A 22,384-nucleotide genomic window follows, 5' to 3' on the forward strand; every position below is an offset into this window, starting at 1 on the left:
CCCCACCTGTGTGGGCACAGCCACAGAGGCATGTGCCTTGTTCATGCAACCTGTGCACAGTGGCCAGCAATAAAAGCCAGAGAAGTAACTTCTAGGCCTTCAAATGAAATAGCCTCATAACCTGCTTTTTGCTAGGTTTTCATCTTTCCCTTACGGCCCCCCGAGTGTCTGTATGTGTACACATTGGCTCAAGGAAGCAAACTGGGTCAAAAACAGAATTTGGAAACCCGAATAAATAATCTATGTGTTGATGCTTGAATTGAGTGAGGCAGAAACAAATGCCCTTTTAATGTGTTTGCTGGAATTATTTTGATATCCCCTTAGGCGTGCAATTCCCTCCTTAATCATCATTTTACTGTCCCTTGGGACTCTGGCCTGGGATTCTTCTGCTGTGTGGTTATGATTAATCCGGCAAGGGGTGGGATTGGGAGGGATGGGCCTGGGGAAGTCGCCTGCTGCCATTGGATGCATGGGCGGGATACACAGGGAAAGCTGACACCCTGTAGGGCTGTAACGCAGAGGTTTAAGGGCGATTATGCTGATAAGCTGAAACAAAGTCTATTCTGCCTCTTCACTCTGTGCAGGCTCCCTGTAAACCTTGGGATGAGAGAGAGAGAGAGAGAGAGAGACAGAGACGCGCGTAGGTGGGACTTGCAGGACTATGATGCCCTCTTTGGCTCTCCCCACCTCCATTGCAGAGTGCACACATTAGTTAATGTCTCCTTTTCATGAACAAGAGCTTTTCATCTTTAATAAGCGGGTTAAACCATATGCACTCTGTCTAGTCTGTGAAGGTCAGGCAGCCATTTAGATTTTGGTCTTCCCGCTTCTAGATTGCTGCAGAGTTGTGCAAAGTTAGGATTCTTTGGATTTTACAATGTTTTCTTCCTTTACTCACCCATGAAATAACCCTTATCCTTCTTGAGAGTAGGAAAAGAAGGGGCACTAGTAGTCTATGTTTGATTGCAAACATTATTCTTTTTTTTTTTTTTTTTGAGGGGAGAGGAAATCTTTGCAGAATTTTGGTGGATATTTGTGTTGTTTTGTAGTACTGATGATGATTTAGAAACGTGCCTTGTATATTTCTTCACATATAGCTTGGGACTAAACATTGAAATAGGTGTTCTGCAGAATCTTACCCTCATTTAATTTTCTTTGGTTTTCTGAGTTTTTACTGTAATTAAACTTGTCATTCAATTAAGAGAGGAGTTGTGCTGTTCTCTGGTCATGACCTAGGGAAAGGGATATACATGTGCTCTAGGAGTGAATTCTGGTGAGAACTTTTGTATTCCCCCCCGCCTCAATTTCACAATTCAGGCTGTAACCTGAAAAGAAACTGTAGGACTGTTCCCCAGGTTATTCACAAAATGAGTCTTTGTCTGCTTTTTCATTCACCATCTGGTTACAAAGCTAAATTGGAATCGTGCTTGTTTTAATTATTTTCTTCTTGTGTGGCCAGGAGGTTATTTGGTCTGGTGAGGTTACATTATAAGCTCACACGCTCATTAATACCACCAAGTCCACATCCTGAGCCAGCACTGGAATGGTTAAGTTGATCCACTTGTGTGGCCAGAGTTTGATACAACACAGTGGTCACGACCAAATTACCGGAGGAAGTATGGTGTCAGCGTGTGGGTTTTGCCCTCTTCTTTTTAATCTCCAGAATGTTAATTGTTTAAGTGTATTTTTCTTACAGTAGAAATATGGTTATGAATGGCTTGGGCTGGCCTTCTTAAATGGGTGTATGGTGTTTATTAAAGGGACAATGTATGTTTCCAAAACCGATTGTCCTAATACCTCAAAGCATAGAGTGTAAAACAAGAAAATATTCAAAATACTTAACATTTTGAATATTCCACAGCATGAATAATGGAAATTGAGTAGCTAGAAACTTCTCCGTGCAGGCATTACTTTTGATGAATCAGCCAAAAAATGCAATCATTACAATGAAGTATTGTTCAATACTAGGAAAGTGACATCAAAAGCTTCCTCAAAACGTCTTATTTTTAAATCCTCCCTCCCTTTTCCCTGTTCTTGCCTGGGAGGGCCGAACACTTCAGAGCTGCCAGTGTTTTTAAAAGGTGACTCTTTTTAAACTCTGTAAAAGATTATTAAGTGTTGTAATTAAGTAATTGTTTCTTAAGATAGTCCTTAAGTACACAGAAAACTTCATTGTCTTGTGAAATGGTCTTCAAATTCATTGTCTTGTGAAATGAGTAGTTCTGCTCTTCACTTCTCATTATTAAAGCAAAACAGTCGCAGGCCAGGAGTGGGGAAGAAAGCAGAAAGAACGCCCACACAAGTATTGTGGGCCGTCCTTTTGAGCAGCACTCACTTTAAGAAACATCATACTTAACGTCTTTACTTCTGGACCGTATTGTCGTGTCCAGTATATGGACGCACACCTGCTTAGGTCAATCCATTATAAATGTAGGTCGGGTATAGGAACTGAGAACCTTGCAAAGGCTGGTCGTAAATTGAAGTAGTACCAAGCTAAAAACCAGTTGCCCTAGTGTAGCCATATACCAGAGTGTACAAGCAAGAAGGGACGGATGGGGGAGTTGAAATGAGCTAGGACAACATGCCAACAAAGAATGGTGAGAAGTTCATGCAGAAATGACTCGATCGATAATTTATTAATATGTACTGGAGGTGTCTAATTAGCAATTTGCCTCAGGAATTTAATTTTACATGTATGTGAATGTTAACTGGAGCTCACACATGCCACATGATTCTTTTATTAATGGATTAGAGTATGTCTGTGAAAGACTCTCAAAGTTAGCACCAAATCTTAATTTTCATTTCATTAAACTGGCAGGTATTTCAAAGCTGCATTGTATAGCAACAATTTTATTATGCGGAAATAGCAACATTTGATACTTCTGTTCCAAATTACCCATAACTGTAGTTTTGAAAGACTATTTACTACAGTAACAAAAGCCTGCACAACAACTCCAGGAGAAGAGATCAGAGGGGTTAGAGAAAGAAATGCTCTTACATGACTGGGCTCCGTGGCTCAGCCTGTAATCACAGCACTTTGGGAAGCCGAGGCGAGTGGATTGCCTGAGCCCATGGGTTCGAGACCAGTCCGGGCAGCTTGGCGAGACCTCGTCTCTACAATTTAAAAAAAAAAAAAAACTAGCTGGATGTGATAGCGTGCGCCTGTAGTTCCAGCTACTTGGAAGCCTGAGGTGGAAGGATCACTGGAGCCCAGCAGGGTCAGCACTGGGGTGGCCGTGAGCGTGCCACTCCAGCCTGGGCGTTACAGTGAGACTCCAATCCAAAAAAAAAAAAAAAAGAACTGATCTTGTGACTTTTGTGGATGCTTGTTGTGTCAGAGCAGTTGACCTTCTTGAGGTCCTGGCAGTCTGATAGGCCTTCTCAGTTGTTGCAAGACTTGGGGGTTTCATGTGTCTAGACCCTGCAAAGTTGGGAAAGGGAGCAATTTTTCGGTGTGAATTTGTACTGAGAAATCAGCAATTCAAGTTGGGCAGTAGTTTTCCATTTTCAGTAAATACATTCTTGTCTACTCCCCATTTCTGAAACTTTTTCTCACATTCTTGTTCTTTCAAAAATGGTAACAGTTGTATCGAGGAATAATCCACATACCATACAATTTACCCTTTTAAATTATATTAAACTCAGTGCGTTTTGGTATGTTCATAGGATTATACAAGTCATCAACAATCTCTAACTTTAGAATTTTTTTTAAGAGTGTTTTTATTTTTGTGGGGTATGAGTGAGGATTTGCTATATAAGTAAATTGCATGCAGGCGAGGTTTGAGCTTCTGGTGAGGCGGACGCTGGATGCGGTAGCCAATATGTGGTTATGTGCCCCTGATCTCCCCTTTCCTCATACCCCCATTAGCCTCAGTTATTCCTGCTTTTGCACTCAGGTGACCAGTGTTTAGGGCCTGCTTAGGAGTGAGAACAGGTGGTATTCAGTTTTTAGTCTCTTTATAGCTGGGGCCTTGGAGATGTCTTTTTCTGTGTTGGTGACAGCTATAATGATTCAGCTTCATATAAGGGAACAGACAGGGTCCTGGACCCAGGAGACAACTTCTACACAAGTCTTATAGATGAATCCCTGCCCAAAGTATAACGTTTTCTCCTATCTCTTCCAGTTCTGTCTTCTCACATCATGACACCCCACATCACATAATGACATTCATTAGTAAGACTGTTTACTTTTGGAGGTTTTAACTTTGCATTCACTGTCTACAGCACCATTAATTTTAGACTATTTTCATCACCCCCAAAAGAACTTTGTGCTGATTAGCAGTTAATTTTTTCCTTCCAGTCCCTGACAGTAATGGCCTTTCTGTCACTGGAATTCCTGTTCTGGACATTTTATATAAATGGAACCATATACTGTGTGCCTGTATGTACCTGGCTTCTTTCACTTAGCATAATGCTATCAGGGTTCATCCATGTTGTGCCCTGAATCAAAACTTTCCTTCTAGTTCCTACCTTATAACTTTTTTTAATGGAGGTAAAATGGACATAATACAAAATGTACTGTGTAACCATTTTGGGTATACAATTCGGTGGCATTGACTATATTTGCAGTGTTATACAACCATCACCACTATCTTTTAACGGAATTTGTTCCTTATTATTGCCAAATAACATTACTTTTTGTGAACATATCACATGTTATTTATCCACCCATTAAATACTCTAGCTGCTTGAGTGTCCAGATTGGCTCAAGAATGCGTAGGTGAAGCCAGGCATGGTGACTTATGCCTGTAATGCCAGCCCTTTGGGAGGCGGAGGCAAGAGGATTGCCTGAGCCCAGAAGTTCGAGACCAGCCTGGGCAACTTGGTAAGACTTTCGTCTGTACAATAAATCAAAAAAGTAGCCGGGCATGGTGGTGTGCACCTGTGGTTCCAGCTATTTGGAAGGCTGAGGTGGAAGGATCGCCTGAGTCCAGCAGATCAAGGCTGCAGTGGTTGTGAGCGGGCTACTGCACTGCAGCCTGGGCGACAGAGTGAGACTCCGACTCAAAAAAAAAAATGTGTAGGTAGAAGAGACTGAAAGAAAGTGGATATTTGAGTTGTGTGTGATAAAAAATTAGATTCAATGCTGATGCCATAACATAAGAATGATCAGGGAATCATTGGGGCAAGGGAAACATAACACTGAGGTGGTGATGGCTTAAAGGGAGTCAGCTATCAGGATATTCAGTCTGTGGCTGTTGGTTCAGCTGCACACACTTTACATTTAGTGGGCACACCTTTAAAATATGGTGTCTTAGTATGTCGAAGTCCATAACCCCAAAGGAAGGCTTGCTCGGTACATGCAGAGGTGTTCTCAGAGCATGTATAAGTCCATATGGATGTGCAAACAGGAATTGATCTGACAGCGTGAAGACACGGCAGCCTTCTCTAATTAAAGCCTCTTGATGACATTACACTGTGTTGCTTAATTACAATAAATCATACATTAACAGATCATGTCTCTGAAGAGGCATTGTCAGTGTGCAGCATAATGGAATAAAATTTGACCTTGTAATCACCGGGGTTCCTATGGAGCAATGGCTTATATCACCAATAGACGCATGAACCCTATTGGAGTTACTTTGGGAGAACTCAGAGAGAATGCTTCCTGATAATTCCATTTGTATGCAGATTTTAAAAAAATGTGTAGATATGTGTTTTAAAAGTGAGAATGTTTTATTTGAAGCAAATATGGTTTTCTATTCATTCCCTGTTTATTTTTACTGCCCCTGCTTTCCTGACCACCCTCTCTTCATTTTCAAACTGTTCTGGGCTTGGCCTAATTTACACAGCAGCTTTTTCACCACTTTTGCTCCTTTTGCCCTTTTTCATTTGGCTTTCAGAGTACCAGCTTTCTGACTGCCAGATAGGTCAAACAGGTACAGGTTCTTGTTACTAAAGGGCATCTTCCATCATGCATGTCTTTTTTAGTTTCAATACTGTAATGTTTGAGAGAATGTACACAGCTGTAGATGCAGTAGAACTTTGTGAATTCTACATGAAGTAAGGATAAAATATGGGCTACTGTGGAACTGGGAAGATTCTAGCTCCTGTTCTGACTACAAATGCCACTTAAAGAACTGGAATATAATGGCACATGACACCTAGGCTCATGAATATTGCTATTAATTTATAATTTCGTTGCTTTAAATTTCAAAACTTAGTGGTATTAAACCAATGGGTATATATTTGATTTTGATTTCTTCTTCATGTACATTATAAAACACTTACGAGTCGGGTCCCCCCCCCCCCAAATTGGAGTCTCACTCTGTCGCCCAGGCTGGAGTGTGTGACATGCATGATCACAGCTTACTGCAAAGCTTGACCTCCTGGACTCTGATCATCCTTCTGAGTAGGTGGGACTATAGGTACTCACCACCATGCCCAACTAATTATTGTATTTTATTTTAAAGATATGAGGTCCCACCAGACTGATTTTGAATTCTTGGGCACAAGTATTCCTCTTACCTCAGTGTCCAAAAGTGCTGGGATTACACTGTGCCTGGCTCCCTTTTTTCTCTCTTTTATAAACGGTAATTGAAAGTCAGAACATCTAAGCTCTGTGAAAGTGGAACAGGCCCCCAGGGATTCTTCTGTCCATACCCCTCATCTTGTACTTGACTGTGTTAGGGACGTCAGGATCACCTTGATTATGGCATGTCAGGTTCTTTAGACTCTAGTGCTTTTTAAAACTCAACATTTGACAGGCTTGACTGCTCAGAAGTTCTCTTCCTTTGCATTGGGATGCCATTGTTCTTTCTTCTCTTGTGTCTTAACATTTTCTTGTTGTACTTCCTCTGTCTCTGCTTGCTCCTCCATATTGAGGTGTCCCTGAGTACCTTTACTCCTAGTGTGTACTGTCCACACTGCAGGATTATGCTGAAGACTCCTCGATATTCTGCCTGCTCAGCCTCAGCCAGTCCTGTGTGTTGTGCCCACTGTTCCTGTGGACCCGCAGTCATAGCAGGCACTGTATGTCCTCCTCTGCTATTAGCAGGCGTGGCTGTCCAAAGCACAGCCCCTTCATCATACCAGAAAGAGAGAAGGTTCTGATTCAGCTTGACTCACTAGTAAAATTCAGGATTCTTGTTTTTTTTTAAAAAAAGAAAACATAAAATAAAAATAAATAAAATACATAAAATATGTGTTTTGACACATAACCGGGATTATGTATGCTTCCCCTGCTTTCTGGGTTATTTCTGAGGTGCAGTCAGGATAGGAGACTGTCATTGGTATGCTAGCAAATTTCTTTTGCTATGCATGGGTTAGCTTATTGTCAACACTGAGAATGTGGCTCAATAGGTCCTATGTAAAAATCAATTTCTGGTTTTTCTCTCTTCAGTGTAGTCAAGATATTTATCTCTGTTAATGTAGATGGTATGTTCTGATGCCATAGCTATGAAATGGTTAAAGAACAGGGAGCAAGTAATCCTGGTGCTGGTGAGGTGCTGGGCATGGTGTTTCCACTTTGTGTGCTCTCTCTTCTTTAGCTTCTTCCTTGATAAATGAAGGAACCTGGTGCACAGCAGGTGAGATCATGGGCTGCTTTCTGTGCCTACTTTTGAGTCTGTGACTAAGATGACACGAATGGTATTTTTGATACTTTTGCATTTGTTGAGTGTGTATTTTACCCCTTGCACGAGATGGGAGCAGTTATGAGCAACCACTTCGGAGCTAAATGAGAAAGGGGAGTTTTGATTCCTTGACTGGATATCCAACCCCCAGGCTTATACAGTCTATCCCTTTCCCCCATCTCTTTAGTGGATGAATATTAGAAAAACTGGTGAAGTGTTAATATATGGAACATTTATTTGGGACACATTTCCATTCCTAGGACTTGGGAGCTCTGCTGATATGCTGCATTTGTGCTACAATTCTAGCTGAGATGGTAGAGTTAGATTTATGGAGTCAATGTCATGGTCTGTATTTCAGACCTGATTGGCTCCTAGAAGGTCAGAAATGCATCTTATTCCTCTTCAGCGGAAAAAATGTGAGTGTTATCTATCTGAGTTTAGATAACACTCAGATAGCCTTGCAGTGTATCTGAATTCTTTAATTCAGCTGTAGGATGTTAACTGCAGTTTGTCAACTGCAGTTTGTCTCCAAGCTGTGTCTTGGGATGGAGACATGCCTGTGTCTGCATCATGGTTCAAACCACCTTGAAGCAGGAGGCAATGCTAATATGCTTGACGTTTATCTCTTTTAAAAAAAAGTGAAACTAAAGAGACTTTTCAAATGGAAGTCTTTTCTTTTACACCCACGCTCTCCTTCCTGCCCGTGTGATGTTAGAAAAGCTGTTATTTTCACTGTTAGGTGAGTTTTTGATGGTTTCTTCTGTGCAATGTTGCGATATTTCTGATGTTTCCTAGTAGATGGAAAATTATAAAATATTTATGGTAAAACTGTGCCCCCACGCCAATCAGTTTCTTCTCTTTTGTTGTCTGTACTTACTATTTACATGAATGTTTCTCCCTCTCCAATGTTCTCTCCCACTCTTTCACATTACAGTGGAAAGTTTTAAAATGTTCTTATGTATACGTATGCTTCATGAAACAGCAGGTGGAAGATCTACAAGCCGAGTGGCTTTTGGTGTCTCTACAACACAGAGGGGAGTGGAGAGAGTCACAGGTCCTAGCCTTAAGCTGAGATAGGCATTTGCCAGAAACCATCATGGATCTGCCACATGATAGGTACTCAGCCATACTTCGGTAAAGCTCTCCACTCTTCACTGACCACAGACAGCTTCTATTTTGTCATCAGAAAAGTTGATGTTTATAAGTAAAAAAAATTGGGGGGGGTAGTACTGTACTTTAGGAATTACTGAAGAGGTACCAATTAATTTTGCCACTGATTGCTGAAAGTTTCTATTCGTGGGTAAATGGCAACGAGAAATCAGATTGGTGCAAAGGTCTGGGTTTGGAATAGTGTCCACTTAAAGGCAGGATCGCATAGTATCTGCATTGATAGATGCTCAATAAGTAAAATTGTATTACTGACTCTTATGAGAAGGGCATGCAGTACTAAGAATGGCTCTCAGGAACCACAAAAAGAGGAAAAGTAAAATCGGGTACAGTTTTGATTCCTTATTCTGTATTTGATTTAGCAGAGTAATATGTCTTCATCTTCTTAGAACATTTAGAAACTGCTAGAAAACAAGTGATATTTGTACCACTCAGAGATAATTAACATTTTGTCGTATCACTTTTTCTCTTTTTTTTTCCATCAAGCTGGGTGAAACATCAAGAAACAAAATAAACTATCCCCAAAGCGTTATTGTACATGTTGTTTCTCTCAAAGTCTGACTTTCAAATAATTTTCTGTGTCTTTCTTTGCAATAAAGTGTATAGTGTGCCCAAATTCCTCAATATTTATTGAACAATTGTTGTGTGCCAGACAGTACGCAGTGGGATCCTCCCCACTCCTCATTGTGCCCATTTAACCTCTGAGGTCTGTATGGATGTGGGAACCTGGGGCAGAGCAGTCAGCCACTCCAGGCCTGTCCTCTAGTCCTGCCCCTGTACTGTGTTGTCTGGTAGAACTTGTTAACATCCAGCATTGTGTGCTTAGTGTATCTTCATAATTATTTCCTTATGGTAAAAAAGACTGAATTACATGGTTAAAACACACACACACTTTTTTAGAAGGTCACGTAATGTATCATTTTTGATGAACTTTAAAATTCTTGGACCTAGCCGGGCTCGGTGGCTCAACCTGTAATCCCGCGCCTTGGGAGGCTGAGGTGAGTGGATTGCCTGAGCCTGTGGGTTCGAGACCCGCCTGGGCAACTCGGCGAGACCTCATCTCTACAATAAATCGAAAGTTATCTGGGTGTGGTAGCGCGCGCCTCTAGTTCCAGCTACTTGGAAGGCTGAGGCGGAAGGATCGCCGGAGCCCAGCAGGTGGAGGCTGCGGTGGCCGGGAGCGGCCACTGCACTCCAATCTGGGTGACAGAGTGAGACTCTGACTCACAAAAAAAAAAAATTCTTGGACCTCCCTTTGGTCTCCACTTCTGTACGATGACCACTTATGTGCTTAATCCCGAATTGTACCCCACATCTTTAAAATAAAAATTTTAAAGAATATTCTTGGAGGTGTTCAGTCAAGTTTTCGAGTTAGAATGATAGAAAAACTTATAGTTTTTATTGGTAGTTTTAAAATAGGATTATTCTTATAGTTTTTTCTGCTGCAAAATGAGTATTATTATGAATCTTTCCTTTTCTTCACCTCACTATCTGTGAATATTTACCCATTATTTAGGCATTTAGTACTAGTGCCAAATCAGTTCATATTGAGATACTTAGATTTAAGATGCTTTTCCTGAGTGTCCTAGGGAAGTAAAATAGGATTGTTAGAGAATGGCTGGTTTACTTATGCAGTCCTGGTTTAGGTCTTAAAAAAATGCTGTTGTGCACGTTTTTCAAATTTGGTTTTGTGATTTCTGGGGTTTCCACACTAAACTCCAAAAGAAGGGTGTCCTTAAGTTCTCTTAAAATGCAGCCAAATCAGCCCTACAATTTTTGTGAGCATTAATACTGCTGGTGGAATTCGAAGATAGTGGATATCTCTCTCTCTCTCTCTCTCTCTCTCTCTCTCTCTCTCTCTCTTTTTTTTTTTTTTTGGAGTTGGAGTCTCACTCTGTCGCCCAGACTGGAGCGCAGTGGCTGCTCCCAGCCACCATAGCCTCGATCTGCTGGACTCTGGTGATCCTTCCTCCTCAGCCTTCCAAGCAGCTGGAACTACAGGTGCGCGCTACCACACCTGGCTAGTTTTTTATTTATTGTAGAACCAAGGTCTCACCAAGTTGCTCAGGCGGGTCTCTAACCTGCGGGCTCAGGCAATCCTCTTGCCTCGGCCTCCCAAAGTGCTGGGATTACAGGCTGAGCCACTGAGCCCGGCCAATGGTGGATATCTCATTAGACTCCCCTGCCCCCACAGATTGAGGTTACATTAAAGAGTTGGATGTACATTGAAAGTATGATCATCTCTTGGTACAAGATTAGGCTATATACATCAAAGAGGCCTGCACAAGTTTGGTTCCATTCCAGTGTTTTTGAGGGGAAGGAACGGCAGCTTGATATCCTGTCATTGTGCCTCCCAACTTTTAGTAGGTATTCTTTGAGTTAATGTTGCCTTTCAGGTATCTCTGATATCTGAAAATAGTGTCTGGTTAAGATCAGGTTGGTTAGACTAATGTACAGACTATAAGCCAGCTAGGCAAGAAAGGGCTGGTGGTGAATTGTTAGATAAAAAAACAAAGCAATTAATAATTGGAGAAGCTTCAATGACTTGGACTAATTTTTATTTTTGAGTTGAAGTGCAGTGGCCCCCTCACGGCCACCCCAGCGTCTACCTGAGGTGGCAATCCTTCCGTCTCAGTTTTCCAAGTAGCTAGAACTACAGGAGTGCCTAGCACTCCTGGCTAACTTTTTATTTATTGTAGAGACGAGGTCTTGTCAAGTTGCCTGAGGTGGTCTTGAACTGGTGGGCTTAGGCAATCTGTTCACCTCCCAAAGTGCTGGGATTACAGGCTGAGCCACCGAGCCCAGCCTGAACTTAGTTTATAAGAGATTTGTTCTGGTATATGCTATTTTAGATTTACCTGGGAAGATCTTTATTGGGAAAACAGCTCCAGAGTATTATGCTTCATGCTGCTGATCTGCTAAGTAGATCTGGGCGTGTTAGTGTGAACCATCATTTCAGACCGCCAGAGGGTCAATGGCAAAGTTTGCTTGAGTTTTAGGGAAGTACATGATAATCTGTTTTATTTAGGAGTGGTAGTGATTTTGTAATTTCTAAAGTTGGCTGTGAAACTCACTTTCATGGTAGTAGTGAGCCCTGGAAACACATTTGGAAAGTAGAAGAAAGAGGGAGATGTTTACCAATTCTCCAGTATTTTTTTTCAATGTGTGGTGCTTGAGTGATATAATTTCCTCTCTTCATGTTCCACGTAACCTAAGATAAAACACACTTTGGCATGTAGGAATTTTCCCATGTACATGTGGGTATGGAGTGTGCATGAATTTGTCAGACTCAGCCGATGTTATGAGAAACAGAATTATAGCCGATGTTATGAGAACAAGCATCCTACTAAAGTCTGAGTCCTCTGTTTAGGGAAAAAAAAAAAAGCTGTGCTGAGATATATCACATATCATGTAATCTGCCCACTTAAAGTGTACAACTTTGTATTTTTTAGTAAGTTTGCAAGGTTGTATTATCATCACCACAATCTTATTTCAGAACATTTCCATCTCTCAGTCTCTCTGATTTTAGAAGTAAATTATCTATGCTTTTCCATGAATATGCAGAATATTTGGCACATAGCTTTTTAGGTTGCCTTTCTTTTACATCTCCTAGGAACAATTTTAATTCCAGGTTGTCTGTCTCCTTCTTGTCTGAAGTTTTCTGTAATAATAGGTTTAACTCTGTAATTCTTGTAATGTTATGGACAGCAGTTGATACATAATTTTATTAAGGGCTTTTCTGTAAAAATGCTATTAAAATTATATTTTCGAAGACGTGGTTTACTTACTATTTTGGGTTATTGTCTTTCATAACATTTGGGTGGTTGAGGATGTATTTTAATTTTTTGCCAAAGTCTAATTTTATTTGGAAAGTAAATATGCTGCTGTTGCATAAACCATATAATGCACCTCAAATGTGAGTTCTGTCTGTAAATTTTTTTTTTTTTTTGGCAGCTGCAGGTCAGGGATGGTAGTTGGCACATTTTCCTACTGCTTTCCTGAGATGCTGATCTGAAGTTCTAGTGTAGGTTTTGCTTTTCTAAGCTTTAGAATGCAGAGTAGTATAACATTCTTTTTTTAAATATTATTTTTTTATTTTTATTTTTTACTTTTTTGAGTTTGTTTTTTTTGTTTGTTTTTTGTTTTTTTGAGTTGGAATCTCACTCTGTTGCCCAGACTGGAGTGCAGTGTCCGCTCCCAGCCACCGCAGCCTCTACCTGCTGGACTCTGGCGATCCTTCCGCCTCAGCCTTCCAAGTAGCTGGAACTACAGGCATGTGCTACCACGTACAGCTAGTTTTTGATTTACTGTAGACATGAGGTCTCACCAAGTTGCCCAGGCAGGGCGCGAAATAGTATATTATTCTTAGCTAGGGATGTGTACCTGAATCCCTTGTGGAAGTACAAAAATTCACCAACTTGGGCTCTGACCACAACTGCTACCCCACTCTGATCTGGAATAACTCGGATCCTGCTGCACTCTGATTTGAGAACCATTGCTAATTGGTTTGTCTTCTGAAAAGCTGTCTACCTGGAAATCTGGATGTTGAACTTACCAGTTGATCTTGATCTAGTCATTGTATTTCTGTCTATTTGCCTGTGTAATTGGAAAAGAGCTTTTGATAGGAATTAGTGTATGGGAAAGTTATTCAGTTCCTTGGGGGAATTTCCAACCACAGTGCAATTTATAATTAAATATAACTGGCATTTTATTAACATTGCATTGTTGGCAGTGAAATAAGATCATAATGTGCATTTTATAAATTTTATAGCTTTTGTAAATTTATACATTTAGTCTCCCCTAAAATACCAATTTTGATTTTCTTCCTTTTGGGTGGAATTCTTTTGAAGAGTGATTTCATTTTCTCCTTTCTTACAGTAGCATGGGCAAGGTTGTAGTTTAGCACAGGTTTTGGATTGCAAGTTTGGCTTAGGGACTCACTGAGCCTTAGGTAGACAAGAAGGTCCTCATTTAGTAGATTGAGAGCATAGGTTTTGGAAGAGAACTGCTGGGACTTGAATCTCTGCCACTGACTGTTGTGCAACCTGGGGCAAGTTTTCCCTTCCTTTATGGGGTGTTCTGAGAATTAGTTGTGATGATATATGAAACATGTATTGTTTTGTTGTTATTCAGCTTTTTGTATTTGAAATAATGAATTATCATTGAGTGACTTTTCCTGTCTGGTGATGACACAGTCTGTTTTGTTTTCAAATGTAGCTTGGAAGCTTAGAGGTTCCTGTTGCACTCTTCATCCAGTTAAATGTGCATTAAAGCATCTATCTGGGGAGTGTTACTTTGGTGGCATAATGTAGCTTAAATGTGCTTCCCAAAGAACCTGGCTTCTATTAATGTATTCATTTATTCTCTAGGAGAGTAATTCATTTTTTATTACACAGTAGCTTATAGCAGGTGTTAGAAACTCCTGTTGTTAACACTAATAGCAATCAACATTCAACTTTTTTTGTTACTGTCTGCTGTTTTGTGGTTTTTCACCATTTATTCTTAATTGTCATGTATAGTGGAAGTAATTAAATCCATGAGTCGCCTCCTCTTGTTATAAATGTTTGTGTTCCTTTTAAGTTTGCTTTGCTTTCCCAGATTCTGGTTTCAATTAACATGCTGATGGGCCTCTGGTTTGCAGGGTAGATTAATGGGCTTTGGTGTGGCTTTTTTCCTTCTTCCTTTCTGCTTTTATGTATTTGGTGGATGCACCTGTGTACCTAATTCCTTCTCTCTCTGGGAGAGGGGGTGTGGAACCATTGTTTTAAGCAAACTTTCTGGCTCCCTCCATGTGCCCCCATATGGCGTAAGCATCTGGATGTTTGTAATTACAAATCGATAGTGGTCAAATTGATGTCTGTTGAAGTAATTGAACTATTTTATAGGAGAAAAAAGATAAGGTTGAGTGTTTTCCTAAAGCAGTATTTTGAGTTTCCTGCCTGAGAACAGTGTATGGTTAAGAACATAAGAAAGGGCCAGGCGCAGCGGCTCAAGCCTATAATCTTTGGGAGGCCAAGGCCAGAGGATTGCCTGAGCCCAGAGGTTTGAGAGCAGCCTGGGCAACTTGGTGGGACCTTGTCTCCACAATAAATAAAAAAAATAAGCGGGGTATGCTAATGCGTGCTTGTAGTTCTGGCTACTTGGAAGGCTGAGGCGGAAGGTTCGCCTGAGCCCAGCTGGTCAACACTGGGGTGGCTGTGAGCATGCCACTGCACTCCAGCCTGGGTGAGACTCTTCTCCACAAAACAAAACAAAAAAAATTAGAAAGCATATTATATAACGAAACATTCAATTAAGCTATAATTTATGTGCAGAATGAGGATATGGGAAAAGGGAGGGACTCAGGTAGTTGGTGAAATGCTATCCTAAACCCTTTGAAGGCAGGAAGAATCGAAGAATACATAAAATGCAGGATTTGGGAAAATGTGTGTGGGGAGGTGGTGGGATGTGTGGGAGATAAGACTGCGTGCTTGCTTGCGAGAAAAATGATTGTTTCATGCAAGCAAGCATTCTAAGTATTTAAACCTTTTTAAGTCTTCTGAATCCGTTTGCCTTCCCTGATTACTTACGTGACTGGTGAACATTTGTGAAAGATATTTTATTTTCTATGATGATATGTTTTAGGTTCCTGGGTCTATTTTATTTTTGAGCTTGTGAAAGAAAACAAGACACCAATAACTTTTTTAAAAATAGAATTCTGTTGGGGTTTGAAAATTTGCACTTCATATGTTGGTGGTGGCTCAAAAACCCATTTTACAGGAGCAGGAAATTTAATTAGTTCTTTTATTTTTATTATAATTTCTGGTATTTTTGTTTTCTCTCAGAGCTCTCATTGTAGCAGATAATCTTTTTGTGGTGGAGTATCGGTATTTTCAGAGATGTATTTTGGAAACTTTCACAGACTCCTTCAACGTTTTCATAAATTCATAGCAATGTTTTAAGGTCTTAATTTGATTACATATTTTGTTCCAAAGTTACCTTGTAGATTTTCTTTCCCTCTTCTCTTCAGTTATACTTGAAAGGGCAGAGGGAATTGCTCTTGCTTTCTTTTCAAAATAAAAATGTCAAACTCAACGATATCCTTTACTTCATTGAAACCATTAGAGGGTCAAAAGCTCACAATTGGGCCTTGCAGACCAGCTCCCAGACGAATGGGATGCAGCTGCAGCAGGAGAACTAGTGTGAGGAGCTCTAACCAGAGTAGTGTTTGCTGCTGAGGTGTAGTACCATTTATTGCCTCTTTGTGGGTGGGGAGTGGGGGGGGGGTTGAGTCATCTAGATGAAGCATATTTAATTTATTTCAGCAGTGTACCATCTGAAGCAAACAGGGTGGAAGTTTAGGACTCGTTAATTAAGACCATAAAAGGAACTGCAGGGACACTGATGAAAAGAGTTTTCAAGTTAATTGTGTGTGCATTAGGGATGGAAAACATTTTCATTGAGATTCCTAAAACCATATTGCAACATGAGTTCCCCTTTGACCTTGCAGTTTATATTGGTCTGTTTTTCACTTTTCTTTCTTTAAAAGCATGGATACCACCTCTGAGGGCAAAGCACATCTGTGGGTAATGCAGATAAGTCCTGGTTAGTTCTGAAGGTCCTCATTGCTATTTTCACTTTTATTCTCTCATGTAAGGTGTTGGTTTCCATTTGGTGATGAGAGGTACTAAATAAGAATGTTCCATCTGAGAATGGAATTTTGTGGGCAGGTAAATTTTTAGTGTCTCCATCCATGACCACAACCACATTATATGCCCTAATTAGCCACGTGTGTGAAGTGAGCCTAACTGGGTTAGCCAATGAGAATGAGTCTAGCATTTTCAGGAAGAACTATTTCTAGGCTGGAAAATTCTCATTTCTTCAGGAGGAACTATTTCCAGGTTGGAAAATTCTCATTTCTATTTCTAGAGTTGTTCAGTCTGTAGGTAGAGTATAAATTAAAGAAGTGGGACTGGCTTTGGCATTGGCAGCTCCATAATTGCAGTTTTGGCAAAAGACCTTTGATGAGTTTTGTCTCTCCAGACACCAGGAGAGATACTGTGATACACTGATGAAAGGAGGAGGGATACCCTAAAGGGAAGTATAAACTAGAGCAGAAACACTAAGTCCTCCCCTTAGGCTGGCCTTTCTATTAAGGCAAAGGGAAAGCTAGTGGATTGCATCCTCTAGCTTGTCCCAGCAACGTCTTGTTCTGGCCTTCATTTTAAGGTATACACCCTTTTTTTCTAGCCAGAATCCTTGGAGTTACTGTGTTTTGTGCAATGCTGTTAAATGCAACAGGTGTAGGTTGCACCCAAATACCATTTAATTGCTATTTAAACAGTCAAAAGGATTTCATTTCCGTGCCAATTTATATTCTAAAGTTATTTTGAACAAGCAGCAGTGTGCAAATTTGATATTAGTGAAACAAATATTTGTTGTGGAATGACCAAAATTTCATGTTTTATTGCAGAACAATTTAGGGGCTCTAAAAAAGGGAAGGCAGTCCTCAAGTGAAGTTATGTGTGACATCATCGTCTGGCCATAGCCTTTTTCCCCTTATATTTGGCTTCTTTCTGCCCCTCTCCCAGGGAGCAGCCTCTGGCCAAGGCTGATCTCTGCAGGTTATGCGTATTCCCAGTAATGTAGATGATCAAGGAAAACTGAAAGTAATGTGGTTGCCATGTGCAATCAATGTAATTGTAAACATAGGATGGGAATTTGATAAATTGCTTTGCTTGCCTGTAAAACTCCCTGAAGTGCAGTCTCTTTCTGCCCTGATGCACTGCTGTGGGTGCCTCCATAGGCGGACCCTTTCCTTACCGACCTGCCGCCATGGGTGCCTCCTGTAGTTCTAATAAACCTGTGTCTTTCCCTGCTGGACCTCCAGTGGGAATATGTAAAGAGCCATAAGTGCAAGTGCTCTCAGATTTGGAGTTGCTGAATTACATCATGTTACATCTCCAAGAATTGCTTGCTTGTTCCAGGGCACCTGAAGGCACGACAAACTTTGCCACATAATTGAATTCAAAATTCAAAGCAAAAACTGGTATATTGCAGTGTGGGTTAAGGGGTTGTGTCATGGTAGAATAGCAGTAATGTTTTCACTTTTTGTGGTATCTATTATAATGGTGGATTTCATACTTAGAGGTAGGTTTTTGGTAAAGGAGGAGGACTTTGCTGAACACAGTTTTGAGTATTTACTGTGCTCAACTTGTATGAGGAAGTGGAGGGCACTTCAGGGAGCTTACAGTTTAGGAGGGGAGACAAGCCTTGAATAGAATCTGAGTCTGCAAGTAATACTGATTCTAATCATAGGGAATATGAGTGAGTAAGGGGGAAAGCTGGGAGGATTAAGATCAACCTTCTGTCTTGCTCCCGTCAATAGCTACCAGGTGGGGATTTGGGGATTAAAACCACTGAAAACCTTTCCTCTAGCAGAGGACATTGTACTGTCCTGAGACTTGTAAAGCAGGAGGCCTGAGTCTTTTCACCTTTGCTCTGCTTGGTATAGTTCAGGTCTTCCTGGGTGTCACTTTCTTCCTGTAAAGTGGAGTTTTGGTGTATGTCAGTTTTGGTGCATGTGTATGTAGTATTCTGTTGCTAGAAGTAGGTGTGTTTCTATCACACGAGTCTAGTGACTTGTAGCTGTTTTCTCAGGGCCAGTCCTGTTCACTGTTAGTTTTAACTCATTGATTTTTTTTCTTTTTTGTTGTTGAGGGAACTGACCAATTAATGAATTCTACTGGGAAGTTATCCTAGCTTCTGATGAGTTGCTGTGTGGTCCAGTAAGGCACACACTTTGGTGCAGCATTGTAAACGGGATGTTTTGGCATCGGTAGCTGCTTCCCTTGGCAGGGAGACAGTCTGAGTCATTCTCCCTGGTGCTTCTTCCAAGCTCTCTCCACTCCTTGCCTCCCTCTGCTGATCACATTCCATGAGATTCTCTCTTCAGACTAGTTTTGGCTTGGCTTGAGAGATGGGATCAGGAGCGGATACTACTGAATGTATCCTTTTTCAGAAGGAAAATCACTGTGCTGAACCTGAGCTCATGAGGTATTGTAAATGGGTGTTGGTTTTTCTTTTTCTCTTTCTCCCCATTTTCTCTGGGATGTAGTAGAGGAACATCGCCCTGACCACTGGGCCTCTGTTGCATGTTTATTCTTCCCACTCCCCTCCGGAAATCATGTCATACTGTAATTCATATAGCGTAAAATATTAAAGGATTCTGTAAATCTGAGCAATCATATTTAGCTGAGAGCCCCCAGAGACTGTAGTTTTTTTGCGGGGGGTGGGGAGGGGATTGGAGCCTCACTGCAGCCTCTACCTGCTGGGCTTAGGCAGTCCTTTTGCCTCAGCTTTCCAAGTAACTGGAATCATAGGTATGTGCCACCCCAGTGGCTAGAGACTGTAATTTTCACAAGTAAAGCTCTCTTGATTGTAGACAAGAAGGCTTCTCTCTTTAGAACCCTTCCTCCCATTCCCAGTATTAATGTCACATTGTCCTCTGTAAACTGTTTTCTAATGACATATACATTAGGTGAAAGCTTTCTTCCTAGCTCAGATACAGATTCCTAAGAAGGAAGCCCCAGGAGGCACATGGGACCTGCTTCTCTCTACATCCAGGAATTGGGAATGGTGAATGGAAGTTGGGGATACAAAACCTCTGCATCTTGGGGTTTCCTCGCAGGGCTTCCTCCTTTCCCCTCCTCTGTCATTTCTTCCTTACTCTCTCTTGATTTCCCTGTAAATGTGAAATTATCTGCATGTCTGTGAAGTAGTTCACTTGGCTGTCCTGCCATGTGGGGAGCAAGCAATGGATGGTGTGCAGAACAGTCTGGCATGCATACTCTGCTTTTTCCCTCTCCACATGATTAGAAGCCTAAATTTGCTGTGAATATGCATTGAATGTGTGGTGTTAAGTTTTGAGAATAAATACGTGGGAGCACAGCAGAGGTTATTACGGCCTCGGAAAGCAACTTTATTGAGAGGTGTCGGTACTTTTTTATTACTGAACAGTATTTCACTGTATGGACATGTCACATTTTATCCTTTCATCAGTCGATGGGTGTTTGGGCAGAAGTTGCCTCTTGTTTTGGTCATTGTGAATAATGGTGCTGTGAACATTTATGTATAGCTTTGGTGTGGACATGTTTTCACTTCTTTAGGTACATACCAAGGAGTAGAATTGCTGGGTCACATTGCAACTCTTTAACCTTTTGAGGAATCTCCATGGCACCATTTTACACTTCCATCACTATGTTTAAGGTTCCAATTTCTCCACACCCTTGCCAGCACTTAGGATTCCATCGTTGTGGGGAGAAAGTGTTATCTCATTGTGGTGCCGATTTGCCTTTCCCTAATAACTACTGATGGGTGTTGAGCATCTTTTCATGTATATAATGTTCATTTGTATTTTTTTTTTTGAGTTGGAGTCTCACTCTGTTGGCCAGACTGGAGTGCAGTGGCCACTCCCAGCCACCGCAGCCTCCACCTGCTGGGCTCCGGCGATCCTTCCACCTCAGCCTTCCAAGTAGCTGGAATTACAGGCATGCGCTACCACACCCGGCTAATTTTTTGATTTATTGTAGAGATGAGGTCTGACCAAGGTGCCCAGGCGGGTCGTGAACCCGCGGGCTCAGGCAATCCACTCACCTCAGCCTCCCAAGGCATGGGATTACAGCCTGAGCCACCGAGCCTGGCTCATTTGTATTTTTTATAGTAGAGAATTTGAGATTAATTCATATAATTCTACCTGTTACCTCTGAGAAAGCTGTGATCCATTCTTATCTTTTTTTTTTTTTTTTTTTTAATTTCTACTTCATTGGTAGGTTTAAAAAGAACAGTTTGGAGATTGAAAGTAAAATGCTTCCTCTGTTTAGGAAAATATAAAAATAACTATGCAGGAAGGGCTCCTTTTTTAAACAATAAAATATAAAATTTGATTTCAAAATTTAATACTATTTGATATAGGTATATTAACACTACTCTAGTGATCAGTTGCAGATCCAATTCCTGAATCCCATATTCATTCCTTGTTATGGAGAAGTCACAACAGTTGTGAAACCCTTCAAGCAGCACTCCACTTCTCCCACCACTTCATGATTATTTTCAGTCAAAACACTCAATTTTATGTTTCTAGGGAAGCATAGCAGAGCCTGTGGTTTTGTGAGATGGTAGCTTTGCATTAGCTGGAGCCACCAATTATTGACCCACTCAGGTGTTCGTACTTCATTGGTAGTCGTCTTGCGGAATGGATTGTATATCTACAGTAAAATAAAAACAGGGAAAAGACATGCTGCTCAGTTCCTGAAATATCCTGTTGAAGATAGCATTCTCCTCTGCCTGTACATCCCAAGTAGGTGTTTCAGAGTTCAGCCGTGAGGTGGATTTTCACTGCAGCAATTGCAGTCTTATTCACAGGTGGGATCACAAGCGTGAGTCACTGCACTCAGCACTTTGGGAGGCTGAGGTGAGAGGGTTGCCTGAGTCCAGGGGTTCGAGAGCAGAGCCTGGGCAACTTGATGAGGCCTTTTCTCTACAATAAATCAAAAAATAGGCTGGGCTAGATGGCATGTGCCTGTGATTCCAGCTTCTTGGAAGGCTCAGGCAGAAGGTTCACCTGAGCTCAGTGGTTTGAAGATGCGGTGGCCATGAGTACGACACTGCACTCTAGTCTGGGTGACATAGTGAGACTCCAGCTCAAAAAAAAAGAAAGTTAAAGCAGTTATACAGGTTGGGTGGAAGGGTGATCAGTTAAGCCTTTGTTGAGAAGGTAATAGTTGAGAAATTAATATTGTGATGAGAGAAGATCCAAAGGGGAGTTCCAGGTGGAGACCAAGTACAAAAGAGTTGGTTAGGATGTTGGTTCAGACTGTTGCTGACCAAGGCAAGAGTTGGAGAAAGAAATACTGCAAGTCCAGAGAATGTTCACTGGGACTATTATAACAGTGAATGTCCGGAATCCCCCTTCCTTTTCTGTATCTTGGTCACGTTTTGGGTGTCATAGAAAGGGTATGCGGAGGGGGAGCAAGCCTCATACACTCTCATCCTGCCCTTTATGAATGGAAAGCTTATGTGTCTCAAAAGTTAGTATAAATGTTAAAGGAATTGTCTACCTGTATATTTTATAAACTACTACTTAATTTAACTAGTAACACAGTGTTAGAAATTGTTGGTGACCTTGATAAAATCAAAATAAGCAGGCTGATACTTTGACTCACTTAGGCTCCAATAGTAATAATATATTTTGGGAAGGGGTGGAAGAACGAAAAATCACCTATCTGGTACAGAATGCACAGGTGGAGGTGCTGGGTACATGTAAAGCCTACACAACACTATACAATGTATTCCTGTAACCAAAAACTATTCATATTCTCCAAAACTATTAAAATAAAGAGAAAAATATATATCTATATAGGGATTATATATATCTATATATTATATGGATTACATGTAACATTTTTCGCAGTAGAAAGTGATTACGGTTTGGTTTTCATACTGTTAGGTGATTTTACATTTCATATTAGTACATCTAGAACTTTCATAGGGGAATTAAATAATAATTTCATGCACAGTATCTCAAAGTAATTTTAAGTATAATTATTTCAGGTTAGCAGATTTATTTTTGTTTAGATAAAAATCACATTAAGATTCAGTAATTT

The 22,384-nt window shown here is 40.8% G+C and overlaps 1 protein-coding gene across 1 annotated transcript in view; it reads left to right on the plus strand.

Annotated features, from left to right (window-relative positions):
* Positions 1 to 22,384, plus strand: part of LOC103251615 — a gene marked incomplete at its 3' end in the record, with an annotated part of 167,175 nt that overhangs the window by 87,875 nt on the left and 56,916 nt on the right. The gene's annotated exons all lie outside the window — the stretch shown is intronic.

The sequence above is a fragment of the Carlito syrichta genome, unplaced genomic scaffold (assembly GCF_000164805.1).
Source record: "Carlito syrichta isolate Samal-C Ts95f unplaced genomic scaffold, Tarsius_syrichta-2.0.1 Scaffold143227, whole genome shotgun sequence".
Lineage (NCBI taxonomy): Eukaryota > Metazoa > Chordata > Mammalia > Primates > Tarsiidae > Carlito > Carlito syrichta.